This window comes from Coenobita brevimanus, chromosome 66, assembly GCF_032717465.1.
Source record: "Coenobita brevimanus isolate Jiangsu-jjx chromosome 66, ASM3271746v2, whole genome shotgun sequence".
NCBI classification, from domain to species: Eukaryota; Metazoa; Arthropoda; class Malacostraca; order Decapoda; family Coenobitidae; genus Coenobita; species Coenobita brevimanus.
This window is the reverse complement of record NC_137019.1, coordinates 2,250,850-2,257,500: the sequence shown is the minus strand read 5'-3', so window position 1 is coordinate 2,257,500 and position 6,651 is coordinate 2,250,850.

Here is a 6,651-nt window from a genome sequence, read left to right as displayed (position 1 = left end):
CTCTCTCTCTCTCTCTCTCACCACTCCCACCCACCTACCACCTCACACCTTAACTGCTCAACCACCCTTCCCATTGTTCTGGCCGACGACAATTGGTGAGAGAAACTGCTAATATCAGTGGTGGTTAGGCTGTCCCGTCTATTTTATTGTTTCCTGGTTAGGCCCTCAAGGTAGTGATTTTAATTGCCTGGTTCTCGATGATTATGGTCATTTTGAGTATTTCCTTCACTTAGTGTTCTTTGATTAGACTTGCCACCACCACAGTCACAGTAACCACACTCACCACCACAGTCACAGTAACCACACTCACCACCACAGTCACAGTAACCACACTCACCACCACAGTCACAGTAACCACACCCACCACCTCATTCACAGTAACCACACATCCCCGCCTCATTCACAGTAGCTACATTCACCACCTCATTCACAGTAACTACATTCACAACCTTATTCTGTATCTGCACCGGTCTGTATGAGGTTCACTGATGGACTAGGCCTTCCCTTTGAAGCAGGAGTGATAGTCAGAATTAACCCTTTCCATGATGGCGAGGTACGAATCAAGAGGGGATGTGTTTGGTGACAGCAGTGCGTGTGAATGCAGAAGTGTGTGTGTGTGTGTGTGTGTGTGTGTGTGTGTGTGTGTGTGTGTGTGTGTGTGTGTGTGTGTGTGTGTGTGTGTGTGTGTGTGTGTGTGTGTGTGTGTGTGTGTGTGTGTGTGTGTGTGTGTGTGTGTGTGTGTGTGTGTGTGTGTGTGTGTGTGTGTGTGTGTGTGTGTGTGTGTGTGTGTGTGTGTGTGTGTGTGTGTGTGTGTGTGTGTGTGTGTGTGTGTGAATATATCATCCGTAAGAAATAACAAGATGCGAATATATGCAGACACTTGGAAAGGACATATTATCACCCAGTTTCAAACCCGATTTAAAGTATTTGCTGTTTGGAAGACGCATGCTGTAACTACCGAGCCACCCACTTCACTCACACACATTCTGAAGTTCTTATCCAGCTGACTGCCTCTTATCCACCACCCCCATTACCACACCCACCACCTCACTCACCACAGTTTTACACATCATTACCACAATTATCACTGCTCATTCCCCACCATCACGAACTTACCTAACACCTTACTAATCTCTAATTATCACCATGCTCTTACCCACCACCATCTCTCTCTCATTCACTGCCTCACTTACCACTCCAATACACCATCTTCCTCACTCACCGATACCATCTCTTGCACCACCACCACTCTCTCTCCCAGCCTCACCTATCACCATCTTTCACCCCTCGCTCACTCATGACTACCATCTTATCCACCATCACCATCCTCACTCACACCACACCTCAGCAATCACCATCTCCCTCCCTCACCATCTGACTCACCAAATAGCCTATTGTCTATTGAAAGTCAAGGCGGAAGTGTCATGTCTTGGTATTGTTACGTGGTACTGGAATAAAACTGTAACTGGGGACAACCATACCATGAAGCTACGATGACAGAAAACAATGTAGCAATATCAAGTTTATTGCCAAAACTTGATAGACAAAAAAAGAAACGGTAAAAGCGAAAACTCATTCCTTTCCTCATCGCTCGAAAAAAAAAAAATAATAATAATAATAGATAAGTGAAAAACAGAAGCAATACAATTAATGTCACACACAAAGTGCCGACATCAGCAGCTGTTAGTTAAAAAAATAATCACTAATGCCATATAAATCTTCACCCATATGAAATGTTCAGGCAACGAATAAATCTAACTGGTAAAAAAATTAATATAACTAACAAGGTAATGAGTCTACATATACAAACTCAAGATTTAAAAAAAATATGGAAACTGTTCACGATGAGAGCATTTGTTATATAAATGTAGGTGTCACAAGGGGAAAGGAAGAGGAGTATTTTTGTATATCAAGTAGGTTTTTCTCATTTATTGATAAGCTTGGTCGAAGGGAGTATGTAGCTGGCGAAAGAAAAGTTGAAGAAGAGAAGAGAGAGTGAAGGAAAATTAAGGATAGGCGAGTTAAGGAGAGGAGGTGAGTATGAAGGTGAGGTGAGGAATAGAAGAGAATTGAAGAAGAGATGAGGAAGATGAATTGTGAATAAAAAAGAGCTGAGAAAGAGATGAATGAAGAGGTGGGGTGAGGAAAAGGTGGGGTGAGGAAGAGGTGAATGCTGAAGAGAGGTGAGAATGGGATGTGAAGGAAGAAGAAGACTAAGTATGGAAGAAAGGTGAGTGTAGCGCCGTGAGGAAGAACAGAGATGGTGTGGAGAGGGGAGGGACGAGGCGAGGTGAGTGTGGAGGAAAGGTGAGGAAGAGAGAGGTGAGTGTGGGGGAGAGTTGAGGAGGAAACTGCCCCAGGGAGCGGAAGGGTTGCGGTCTGACGGGGCACTCACCTCACTCACCACCATCACACTCACTGCCAACACACTCTCTACCACCACACTCACTGCCAACACACTCTCTACCACCACACTCACCACCACCACCTCAGTCAACAGCATCGTCTCACACCACCACCACACTCACCATAACTGTGCCAGTCACCATCAACACACTATCAACAAACTCACCACCAACACTCACCACCACCACATTCACCCACCACCACCTCAGTCTCCACCAACACACTCACTACCATCACACTAACCATCACCACACTCACCAACGTTACCTCTCACCAGTCCCATCTCACATACCACCACCACACATCATCACCACACTCGCCACCACCACTTTTTTAGCCACCAGCTCCACCTCACAGTCCATCACCACACTCACCACAACCACCAAACTCAGTCACCACCATCCCATTCACCACAATCACATTATTCACTACAAGCATCTCGCTAATTACCTCATCACCATCACCACCACACACACACCACCACCTCTCATACACCCTCACTGTAATTTGCAAACCACTCATTCACCCACTGATACCAGACCCATCTCACTCATTTCATTTACCACCACTACCTGGTACAGACCCTATTACAACACCTGACTACAACATCCCACAACCCATTCATTAACCTCTACCACACTACCTCACAGCAACCTTCGCTTCACTTCTTTGCCTTACCTGCTCACCACCTTTCATTCATATCTCATTATCACAGTCGTCTAGGTTCTAAGTATCTCAAAACTTCTCTTTCATCATCGTCTCAACTACCACCTCCTCATCTAACTAATTGTCACTCCGAAAAATAGACTTTCTTTCAGTAAACACACCACATCCCCTCACATATTAACTGACTTACAAACTGTTATCTCCCTGCCTCAACCCAACACTTTTTCACTCATAGTCTCATTCACCCATCTTAGCTGTTCCTCACTACCAGAAATCACCATGCACTTCTTATCCTATTTCATTTTTTTTTAATGTGTCCGACTCTGGGCATAGGTTTCACAGCCAGCTTTCAAGGCCCAGTAGTCCTCCTACATGCCATACACCTCTACATGTCACCACTTCGGCACTAACATCCACCGTCCATATTGAATACATGCTAGGGCTGTCTCATACAGGACTGGTGTATTGGTATTAGCGGGGGTATTTTTACGACATGTCGGCATTGGTAGATCAATAAAGCCTGATTTTATGAAATTCAAATCCTTAAACTGTTCCTTGCCTCAGATGGGATTTGAACCTGGGTCCGTTAGGACTGCAGGCCACCTCTCTACCGAGTGAATTTATACGATCTGCCTCCTCCTTACTATCACTACTCACTTATCCTCTGATTTGCCACACTAATTTTCTCTTTGCTGCCACAACTCACCACCAACTCAATTATTCTTACATTCACCTGGCTTACAACCTTACTAACACAACTCACACCAGCTTATTCATCATCTCCTCCACCTGGCTTACCATCTCTTTACCTCATCTCAAACCGAGTCATTCATTTTCACATTCACTTAACTCACCATCTCACTACAACAGTTCAAAACCAACTCACTCACTCACATTCACCTAACTTACCATCGAACCGTCACAACTCACACCAACTCATCCATTCTCACATTCACCTGGCTCACCACCTCCCGACCACACCTGATACATCCTCTCATAAACCCAAGTCACCTCCTCACTATTCGGCACCAGCTCGTTCACTCCCCTCCCATCATCCCTTCCCCCCACCAATCATTCATCCACCTGGCAGTCCACACACACCACACTAGCCCATTGCATCTCATTCATCATTTCCGAAAATCAATCCTTCAGTGTTTCATTTCCTTCATACAGGCTTCTCATTGGTGGATACAGTTTTCTACGCCTCGAGTCATATAAACCTCTCTGCTGGCCTGTCCACACAATAAATGGGCAGCAGTGGTGTCCGAAGACGTGACCCATCAGTTGTGAGGCGTGGTGACGAAGCAGGCTAAAAACAGTGAATGAGAAGCACAAAGGGAGCTTCATTTCATCACCTCTACGCGATCATTTTCCACACACATTTTTCATAACAATACTTCAACACCACAGGTTCTCACTGATAATGTGAACGGGACTGTCGGCTGAATAAAATCGCTTGGCAATAGCTAGACTTAAATATAAATGTCACTGTACTGAAAGGGCTAAAAACACGACATCCCTTCGCCTCCTTAAATACATCCATATATACCCCTTCTACCATACGACTATTAGAGTGCGCAAAGCCATTACAGTATAAACATATATGAAACACATATGTATACATACCCTATCATTATCTCAAACAGCCAAAATACTCTTAAAAACTTTTTTGATGACGTAAATGGCAAGCATAATTCATAAAAATCACACTAAAAACAATCCTTACACATCCATTGATATCGCTGGCAAGGAAAATGCAGGGCACACCACAATGACACGAGATGTAAACACAAACACCACTCCACACGCGCGGGGTCAAAGGTCAGCTGAAGCGAGATGACCTACCTCTCCGCTCGCTCACCTCAAACTACCGCCCCGCCTCCTGACACTCTGCCATTATGGAACCATGAAGTCGAATCTACATATGCTATTATTATTCTCTAAACGTGTCTAGTTGCCTCTTATTCTATTACTGCTATGACTATTTGTATGTCTTTTAATTTTCTGTGTATCTTTTAATATACCCCAAGTTTACTTCCGCTTATTTCACTTTATTTCAAGAGATGGGTAATATTAAGTATCTTACGTAAATCTAGCCTACCTTTCCAAACGCTTGTCAAAACGACCACCTTCATTCATTCACGTCATATTTTCCTTCGACTCCTTATCCTCTCTCTCTCTCTCTCTCTACTTTAACACCAACATTACGTTACAGCCATTATCTTTACTACCCTTTACCACCTCTACCTCCATCCTTCTCTCAACATCTCACCACCACTGTCATTGTCACCTCTTCTACCACCACCACCACCACAATTCTCACCCTCACCACCACTATTCCCTTCATTCATTTATGCTCACCGTCACCACCATCCTTACCAGCTCTCCATTGCTCGATCATCTATACCTTCATCATTTCATCAGTTTACTCGCCACCACTAAGTATCCATCCATCTGCATCAGCCTGACTACCACCACCACCATCCTTTCCATCTCTCCACCAACCCTACCTCCGACCGACTTCATCATTACTTATCCAGCTCTACAACAACCGCATCACCACCACCACATTCACCACCAGTGCTTCCTTCATCCCTTTGTATTATGTCCAGTCCGCTTACTAGGCTTACTTACCTCTATTCTACACATACCACCGCCAAGATAGTCAGGACCATTACCCCCCCTTTTCGTCAACCACCCCTATCTACCAACCTGCTTTTATCCTACATTCCCCACGACCAAAACATACAACACCACTACTCTCACCATTCTCTACCTCACCTACCCAGCCACCTACATCCATCCTACCATTCCCTTTACCAAACCAGAGCACAAAAAAGAATAATAGAAGCTGCGCTCAAATAAACTAATATGAAAGAGAAAATGACTTAGTTTTTTCAGCTGCAACCCACTTTTGCCGATTAATGGTTATCACACACAACATCCATCCACTACTTAACCTACCTGCCTACCTACATCCATCCCATCGCTCCCATTACCCTCACACCTACTACTCTAACCACTATTCTCCACTATCCCTACCTACTTATCAGCCTACTTATCACCTCGCACTGCACCACCTCACAAACTAAAACATTCACCACCATTATCACCATTCTCACTATCTCTCCACTCCACTGCTCTCACGATCCCCTCAGCATCCCCACCCCCACCACACCCACAGCACCACCCCCCACAGCCTTTTTCCATCCACATCACCAAGACATTCACCATACCTTAGTACCGTACCATTGTCACCATTCACACACTACACTACTCTCACCATCCCTTCACCATCCCAACTAATCTCCCTACCTCTACCACCACTACAACACCACCTCCATCTTCCTTGTACATCCCTAACACCAACACATTCATCACAAAACTACCATCTTCAACATCCCACCGCCCAACTACATTCACCAACCATTCAACATCCCAACTAATCACAGTAGCACCCTTCACAGCTATTCTCTAAATCCACCAGCAAGACATTCACCATTATCCTCACCATTACTCCACCAGCCCAAACTATTTCCCCTCCACCATCACCCCCAAACCAACAACCTCAAGCGCTCC